The following is a 9,624-nucleotide window of genomic DNA, read 5'->3' as shown; positions in this document are numbered from 1 at the left end:
TTGCTGAAAATGGCAGAAATTTTAGATTCTCAAAGTTTATGCTTTCAAAACACAAGATGTTCAAAGCCTATTTTGATTTTTCAGACAAGTGATGCAGTAAAGCTGATTCCCATCATTGACCAGAACTGCATACCAGAAAGACCAAAGCCAGGTTTCCTGCTAATCATGTGGAATGTCATGAGCTGGATTCAGTTCTCTGCACTGGCTTGATGGTGGAGAAAAAAGAGCAGAGAGTTGCTGTTTGATCACTGCTAGATACCAGCATGAGGATTTACAGCAGCCAGGATCATAGATTAGTGAGATCCTGTGTGGAGCTCACCTGTCTACAGCACGTGCAGCATTGAAGTGCACATGACAGCAGCACTCTTGTGCACTTTATCAGACCCCCCCAGCCAGCATGTCACCACAGGCAATGTTTGTGTTTCTGTGTGAGCAGGTCAGGTCTACAGGGCAGGCAATAACACCAACACAAGCCCTGCTTCAGCAGGCTCCCAGCAGTTGCTGAATAGCAGTGTCCACTCCAGGTACACAAGAGAGATGCAGATTCACAGTACTGTTTTGCAGCACACAGGCTGTTGTGGACACTCACAAGACTTCAGAAATGCTCAGTGCAAGCGGAGCAAAACCTCCTATTAAAGCTCTGTCAGGTCCAACAGTGAACTGCAGAGCAGGACCTCTGCATCAGCACTGACCTCCAGCTGCAATATAGGCACAGCCTGTAACCCAGAGGTGCAGGCAAGTACAGGTCAGTGCTATGAAAGAGGGGTGAAGAAAATAATCTATCAGCCGTGCTGGGTCTCAGTGACACAGGCACAGGGCTGTGAATGGTCACACACACTGAGATGCTGTGCCCCAAGTGGCAGCTTATGTCAGACCCAGGCACATGGCTTAGATACAGGGCACAGAACTGACAGAATAAGTCCCAGTATGAAGAACTCCACATTTTAAGCATTTTAAGCTGAGCAGCCACATTGTTTATCAGGTGGGAGCTCCCCAGTCCGTGGTGCTGCAGCAGAACCACAATGAGTTCAACAGCCCCTGTGTAAGCCCTGGGCACTTGGGTATGGATGTGCTCAGGGCAGACATGCGCAGGGGAATGCAGCTCTGCATGGGAGGGTTTCTCTTCCTTTGCCACTGAAGGGTAGAGCTGAAAACAACTGCACCCAGGCACCCAGGGCCAACATGATCTCAAGCAGGAAATACAAATGTCCCATCCATGCAACAGAAAGGGATGCACCTTGTTTGCCTTTACGCTTCCAGGAATGCAGTGCCTTTGCACCCAAAAATCAAGGAACAAAAATCACACTGATTCTAGTTATCTGAATGCCTGTCTTCTGGAAGAGAAACCTTTTCTGGTTCACAATGACACACAACAGGGTAATTTGTTGCTGGAGATGAAGTCTGTTAGCCATACTACCAAAATCTTGTCAAAAGTACACACACACACAAAAAAATTTGAAAACATAATCCTTCCCTTTTCACTTGGTAGCATTTTGAAATGACAAATGCAGTGAGACGCTCAAAAATTTGGCTCAGTTTTGACCAAATAATCTGTTCTTTCACAGGATAAAGTAAGCAATGATTTACATTAAAATAAACCAAAAAGCTGCATAAAATGAAAGTTTCTGCTATTTGGTAATCACAGTAGTTTATTGTTATAGACATGTCATCTTTGTTATATTTATGGCACCCAGGGCAAAAATCTTTCAATAAATATTTCATGTAAACAATACTTATTTGCCTCTCGCTTTTCAAAAAATACTTGATAGTAGCATATAAATAGATACTAACATGCTTAAGTTATAATCTTTCCCAAAACCTAGACATGTTTCCTTTTTGTCATTTTCCCAATATTATTAAAGTGGAGGAATTACTAGATTGTTAAATGCTCTTATCTTCCACAATGGAAGTAGCAATTTCATAGGAAAAAAACCTACATCTACAAGCAAATACTTTTAGCCATCACTGCAATGGGGGCTGAAGTTGCATGGGTGAGTTTCTGCCTCTTTAACCCTCCAAAACAAGGTGATTTCTTGTTCTTTTCTGCAAATTTCTAGTCATTCTATCACTCCAAGCAAATAGTTTGCATTAACAAGAAAGAAGAGAAAAGAGACTTAGACTTATCCTAAAATATTTCAATTACCTACAATATTTTTCTTAAAATGTGCATAACTTCACAGGAGGATTACTGTGTCTCCAGTGTCTACTGATAAATTTATTTCAATGCACAAAACCTAACCTTCCTTGAAAAAGGAAAAGACAAGAAAAAAGCAGCTTCAAATATAGAATAAGCAATAACAACAGAAGTAGTTACAATACTGAAACTTCTTTAATACTGAAGTTTGACACTAATTTACATAATCTTAAATAATTAAGTTACAATTCAGTAATGGCATACATAATCTTACAGGTATTAATTCTAAATTTTAAGTAAATAACCTATACTTGATATACTGGCTGGCTGAAGCAGACGACTGGTGCCAGGACTCCGCTTCCTGATTGTCCAGTTCCTGTATTAATCTCTTCACGTGGACAGCTTGTTGTGGAGATACTGGCATTTATTCTTCACCTCAGAGCAGCTGTGGCCAAACTATGAAGGAGAGATAAAATTAGGGCATGCAAACATTTCTGCAGAGTTTAGATTTTCATGTTCATTGCTTTGAAGTGGCCTTGAGCAAGACTCAGAGTTTACTCCTTCCCAAAGATTGTTTTGTCTTCTGATAGTCTAAGACGTTTCTAAGAAGCATCTTCAGGACAAAAGGACCCCCTATGGAGTCAATATGAAAAACATTTCCACAGTACCAGAAAATGTAAACTTATGTAAAACACTAAAAATACACTAAATTTGACACAAGGTATTTTCTCCTCTATGAGCCACCATTCTCCTGCTTTGCAAAAACAAATCTCAATGCCCTGTGTCCCCCAAGATCTGCAGTTAAACCTGTCAATAGGCATTAAAAACAGCTTATGCTTGAAGACTCTTTGGGATGTATCTTGTACTGCTGTGCATCCACAGACACTCAATCAGGTGAAATCTGAGGGCTGAACAACTTTTTTGGCTCGGTTTTGCAAAAATCTGAGGCTGCCCATGCAGCATGTGAGGGTTTATGCCAATTCCATAAGGTTTCCCTTTGCTGGAGCCAAGCCTGGGACTCCGCCTTGCACAGCTGCAGACCTGAGAGTGTGGCTGCGGCACGGGGCTTGCAACGGAAATAAGGCAAAAAAAAAGAGTATTGTATGGAGATCAAGTTCTAAAGTTGGAAAGAATGGTGTGATGGCATATTCCAGGTGGAACTGGTACTCAGGAACACCCACTACTTCAGGGTGCTCAGAGACCATGAGACCAGCAGAGTTCTTTGCAGAATTTTCCCTTTTCTGCTTTGAAATAACTGGTCTTAAAATTAATGTTTATGTTAAAAATAGAGCCCCCAGAATTCTGTAGATCCTTGGGTGATCAAAGGCTCCAGGCCTCTGCATCTCTTCTCTTGTCTGCTGCTGTGTTACGTGTGTGGCACATTTACCTACGGAGTGCTCACTAAAGAGCTGACATGGCTATGTGCCAATTGCTAGTTATGTGCTTGCTGTGAACCAAAAGATACGGCTAATTGTATTACTGGGTTTTTTACAGAGTAGTCTAAAAGAAGGACAAAGTGACATTTTTTTTCCTTTTTTTTCACAGTCTGCACTGTGTCTCAAACTTGTGTTTAGGACACCAATAATCACATCTTGATATTTGTTCATCATCTTTTATGAGGTGACCAAATGCCATCCCTGCATCTTGGCATGAAGAGGAGTCACATCACCCAGAGACAGGCAAGAAGTACCTTTTATTTCTAGTTCTGCTGAAGACATACCAGACCATGACTGAGCATTTTGAGAGGGGATAATAAAGAAGGTTCTGATGGCTAAACCTGCAAGTGCGCATCTAGCCTTGGTGCCACTGGAGACCCTGAAAGATGCAGTTCTAGAACCACAAAATTAAGGACAAGTCCAGCTTGCTGAGGATGCTCTCTGTCCCAGCATCCAGGTCATTCACCAGGACAATAAATGATGTTTTGGCCCCAGTATTGACCAACTCTCTATAAGAACTGGTGAATAGGAAAACTTTGTACATATTTGATTTTTTTTAAAGGATTACTAGATGGTTTAAATTTTTTTCCCCTGAAGGAAGAGTGGAAATTATTTATAAATAAATAATGCTAAAAAGTACATGGAAAACCACTGCAAAATAGTGAAGAACAGAAGCAAGAGTTCCTGAGATGCAACCACTGGCAATACTTACAAAACTGGCAGTGGCAGGTCCCTCTGCCCAGGGCTGCAGCCACAGCCCCTCTGCTCCCAGCCAGGGCAGGAACCTCTTGCCCAAGGGGTCCCAGCACCCCCCCAAAGAAGAGGGTCCCTAGCTCCCAGGATTCTCCTCCTCCCAGCAGAAGGCCACCCTGACAACAATGCTAGCAGGAGTTCTGTAACCCTTTAGTCAGGAAATAATCAAAGGAAAGAAATTGTTGTTTCACTCACACAGTCTGTGGGATTCTCTTCCTACTAATGCCTTTACCCTTCCCCTTGTGCCCCACTGTTGGTGGCACCTGCATGCTGAGGGGTACAGCCATGGACCCTGGAGCCTCAGGGCCATGTCAGTGGTGCCTCCTCCCACAGAAACCCTGCTGCAGCTATGCACCGACAGTGCAGCAGATGACAAAGGTGGAGTGTGCAGGAGGGGCAAATTATCTTGTCACAGGTACATTGAGGATCCAACTGAGCATCACCCTCGGCTTCTGCTGGCAGCTCCCTGTTGCCCCACTAGGTCCCAGTGCCTGGGGGTCATCCCGAGCTCTGCCCACCCAAAAGGAGTATCCCCGGATCCCTGGGCACCCTAGGGTGTCAGCATGGGGATCACAAGCATGGGGATCCTCCCACACTGTGTATGCCTGAGGGGCCTGGTAGGGGCTTCCTCTCGCAGCTGGGCACAGTGGCCTACATGCCCCAAATACTCCAAATCCTGGCTTTGCAGAGGGAAAGGCAGTGAGAGAAGGAGGCATCATCCAGCCACAGGCAGTCCATGATGACTGCTCCCACCACATTCCTGCTCATTGGGACACCTTGGCAATGTGTCAGGAGCAGGGACAAGACAGATAGCCATGGATGCATGACGCAAGTGACCAAGGGAGAGCAACATGAAAATGTAGAAGTTCAAAACAAGAAACTATTTTCTTTTCTTTCCTGGCACTGTGCACCTGTAGTGGGGAACATCCCATTGTGACATCACCAGGCTGTGGGAAGTGACATCCCAAGTAGCACATTGTGACAACAAATCTGCTGATTTTATTTGGGCACAAGCAGTAACTGGGCCAATCTTGCCCAAGCCTTGACTCATGCTGAGGAAGACTCTGGGTTCTACAGAGTCAAACCAGGCTTTTCCCAGCACTGGTGGTGCATTGGGGGCTACCATCAACATCTCTCCTAGAGTGTCCATCCTAGAGCCATCACTCCTATTTCCTTGCCCTGCCTGGTTGAGGCAGCCAGGTACTGCAAGTGCAGCACTGAGGGTGAGCTGTGCACAAAAATGTCCCACTGGGGTGGTTGTGGGGTGGGAGATGGGACTTAGGGAGGTGGGAGAGTGTTCTTCTTCAGGAGCCTGGCCATTCCTTCCTCCTCTCCCTGGGACAGTCAGTGACTACAGCTTCTTCTGCAGTGTGTGATGCCAATGAAGGGGAACAGCTCCTGATCCTCAGCTCTCCAAGCACAAAAATGGCCAGAGAAAATTACAGCAACTGCCCCATCTGCTAGGACACTCCAAAAGATGTGGCTTCTGCTCTGCCCTGTCACCACCAGTTCAGCCTGGGCTGCATCCTGCGGTGGACACAAACGAATCCATCATGCCCACTCTGCAGGACACTGACAAAGACTGTTAGGCTTTCTGAGCGGGACTATCTGCTGTTTGCTGTCATCTCCCCTGAAGAGTCACCAGAGACCAGCAGCCATACAGGGGTAGCTTCCATCCTCCTGGATGAAAACAGCACCCATGGCCCTCTGGTGTCCCCTTGTCCACAGGGAACATTGTCTCCAGCTGAACATGACACAGAACATGACACTGAAATGTGAGCACATTTGAAAATGTAGTCCCAGATATAACAGTGGTGCTGGAATGAAGAGGTTACCTTTAATAAATTAACCTTTTATACTCTTATACAGTAGCTGATAGTTTTGTTATATTACACTGTAATTATTGAACTGCAAGGAGTTCACTCAGGTGGAATAATGGACAAGCAGTATGTGGAAAACTCGCTTCCCTAAATGAATGCTTTCTTAATCTAGCTTGCTGAAAAGCAACTGCTGTAATTGAACTGCTTGGTCAAATTTATTACAAAGCATAGATTTAATAATGTTATATATAAAGCAAAATTTGAATATTGACAAAGAGTATAATGCTGTTCTATATATGTTCTGTGGTTAGGAAAAATTCTTCTGCTCGTTTTTTCAGTCCCACAATTACAAAGAATACTACAAAGCAAATTACAACTGAATATTTCAGATAATGAACAAAAAGGCAAAATAGCAGAAACAGTTACATTTGATTTACATTTTAAAAGCAGGTGGTTTGCTTTAGTACTTAAGCTAGAGAAGAGAAATGAGAGGATCTCCATGTTGAAAAAAAACATAATAGAACTGTGTAAATGCATTCTGTTCCTCTCCCGAATGAATATTCTTATATTCAAAATATCATTGAAGATTGAAGCCAAAATTTCAAATAATTTTATTTCTATCAATTATATTAAAACATTAATAAGAGCATTATTGGTCTGGATTAACAAGTGTCTGAATGAATTGTAAGTATTGTACATTCTGATGCCACAAGTATCACAAAGCATTACTTCCTTCAATAAGTCAGATTTTCCAGAGAATTCAACATGGGTTAAATTAGGTTTGAGTCTGATTTTTTTTTTTTTTTTTCTCTCTAAAAAAAGAGGCTGAAAGAGCTCACATCTTTGCATACTCAGTTCAAGGCAAACAGGCTCTGAGGGGTCACTCAGCTACTACCAAAGCAAAGTCAGAGATCTTGGATTCTGAGCACTTCCAAAAAGATGTCCTTGATTTTCAGACTTAACACAGAAAAAATGTCATCAAAACAAAAATGAAATCAGTTGAATTTGGACACTGCTTTGCACTCCATTAAACCACAAATCTAAACTCCATCCTTCTCATTAATACAAACACAGAAACACTGAAAGCCTTGGTTTGCAGAAAAAAGGAAAGGAAAACTGTCAGTACCAGTCACCTCATCATGATGAGAGCAGTCAGTGCTGGCAGTGCTGCACTGCATTTAAATCTCCAGCCATTGCCTTGACTTGCTGCATTCAGATCCTACAGCTCTGCCCACCAGGCAAGGCACTCCAGGTACTGTGAGTTATTTTAACACACGGGCCTGACCTTCACAGCTTCCTTGGAGCTGAAGATTTAACAGTTAAGAGCAAAATGCAACGCTTTTAATGTTCTTTTGGACTCCCTGCATTGCCCAGAGCTCAGACCTCTCTTAGACTGAATGTGGGGAAGCAGAGTAATTTCTGCCAAGTCTGATCCCAACAAGAAAATTATCTGCTGGATATATGAGGAAATTTCTTCTGCTGTTGTTCTTCAGGCAGTGAGAAGCAGCTACTGCTTCCAACAAGAGGTTTATCACGAACAAATGCTTCTTATAAAAATGTCTTAAAGGATTTGAGTTATGTGTGTGTGTGTGTGTCTGTATGTATGTGTGCACATGTGTGTGCTGGGGCAGGTCTGAGAGCTGTACAAGGAAAACTTCTGTACATTTTCCATACAAATAAACTTTTAGAAAGGCACAAGCTTACACAGATACAGTACTGGCAAAATTGCCACAAGATTATTAGATGGTTTAGTTCGTCTGCTCTAAGTCAAGTTATTGCCACAAATTGGTAAAATAAAAGTCTTTAACACAAATTAAGCATTAAGAAACAGGCATTCTTTATTTAGCCAAATGCACAAGGGGATATCTCCTCTGAAATATCATGCATGCTGATTATAGAAAAAATTATGTTAATATATTTTATGTACATATTCATTGATTTTCCTGGAATAAACATACATATCATAATCATTTTTCCCAAATCATTAATGTGATTCCTCCACTCTGCCTATGTGATCTTCTGTCCCAAGGGTCTCTTTGTTGGTCCCTGGTGGTCAGTGACCCCCAAATCATAACTGACCACCCAAAGATCAGGTACTTCTCTCCACATTAGCAGAAAAGTTGGCATAACTGGGCTGTTTACTCTCCTGTTCTTCTTGGTTAATGTTCAACATGATCCTAGAATAAGCATTGTGCAGTTCCATAGGCCAGTGATTTTTGAAGAATAAGCATTGTATCAGCCCACCAGCTGTGCAAACAGTTCTTCATTTGGTAGAAAGGTAGATTATGTGATGATAACTCTTGATAGAAAACGTTAGTCTAATTTTTTTGTAACACCACAATTCAGTCAGTGCATTGGTTTGGTTTGGAGGTTGGCTGGGGTTTTGTTGGTTTTGGCTTTTTTTTTTTTTTTTTTTTTTATTTTAAGATGGGAGATTAGTGTTCAGCAGGCCAGACATTTTCTGCAACTAACCAGATTCTGGAAGTTCCTGTGCAGACCCAGAGAGGCTGTGCACTCTCCTTGCTTTGAGTTTTCAAGAGAAAGACCTGAGCAATCTGCTATGGCTGATGCAGTGTTGACGAGGAGGTTGGGCTAAAGACTTCCCGAGGTCCTTTCCCACTTCATTATGTGATTCCAGTGCATAACTTCAGTTTGCGTGTTCCTACCACAGTGGCAGACTCTGCTAAATCTGATCTAACAGCAGCCAGTCCCATTCCCCCAGTCTGCCCTTCGCAGTCCTTAACTGCCCACGATAGTAAAGGAGCTCGATGCAAGGAGTCAGGCTTGCAGGAGTATGCTCCTCAGCAAGGTCCAGGGCTTGGGGTCAGTAGCGTTCCTAAAGTAACGTTAGCAGGTCACGTGTTCCCCATTTGTGAATTTGCTCGTGAATGGAGATCACAAAAGTAACAGTGAAGAGGAAAAAATAACAGGGTTTGTATTGTCAGAACTACACCGTGTCCCTACCCATATTTCCCATTTGCACTGATCTATCTCAGAAATCCTTTCCTTTCAGGACTGAAGTGTCAGGGAATCTCCTTAATAGGACGTTTGTGAACACAGGTGTCAGTCTCTAAAGTCCCTTTGTTCTGTGAACAGGGGAAGTGTGCCTACATAGGTCACCTTAATCGGTCTGCTTTTCATTTCAAGGCTCAACGACTTGCTAATGAGGCTTTTTCTTCCCACTTGTTTTGCTACAGAGGAAGCAAAGGCAGTGTGCTTTCATGGGCTTCTTATTTAGGTAAAGGAGATGAAATGGCTACTCTGAAACTCTCTAATGAGGTATATTGGCTGTTTGGTTATATTTCTTCCTCAGTGTATACTCAAAAACTCCTAGGATCATCGGGATCATCAGTCCAATTACATGCGCCAATGGCAGATATGTCAAATTTCCATTTACATTTAAATACCCCTATTTCAAATTCACTGTAGGCATTATTTGGCTGGCAGGTGCATTTTAGCACGTAGTCTGCATTTTATTAGC

The 9,624-nt window shown here is 42.7% G+C and overlaps 1 long non-coding RNA gene across 1 annotated transcript; it reads left to right on the top strand.

Annotated features, from left to right (window-relative positions):
- Nucleotides 1-5,347: 5,347 nt before the first annotated feature.
- LOC128782320 (uncharacterized) lies at nucleotides 5,348-6,187 on the top strand. The gene is made up of 2 exons (XR_008428727.1): nucleotides 5,348-5,546; nucleotides 5,693-6,187. It is a non-coding gene; the product is annotated as an uncharacterized LOC128782320 (long non-coding RNA).
- Nucleotides 6,188-9,624: the final 3,437 nt, after the last annotated feature.

This window comes from Vidua chalybeata, chromosome Z, assembly GCF_026979565.1.
Source record: "Vidua chalybeata isolate OUT-0048 chromosome Z, bVidCha1 merged haplotype, whole genome shotgun sequence".
In the NCBI taxonomy this organism is placed as follows: domain Eukaryota; kingdom Metazoa; phylum Chordata; class Aves; order Passeriformes; family Viduidae; genus Vidua; species Vidua chalybeata.
Note: the sequence above shows the minus strand (reverse complement) of the source record. Positions and strands in the feature narration are given on the sequence as shown.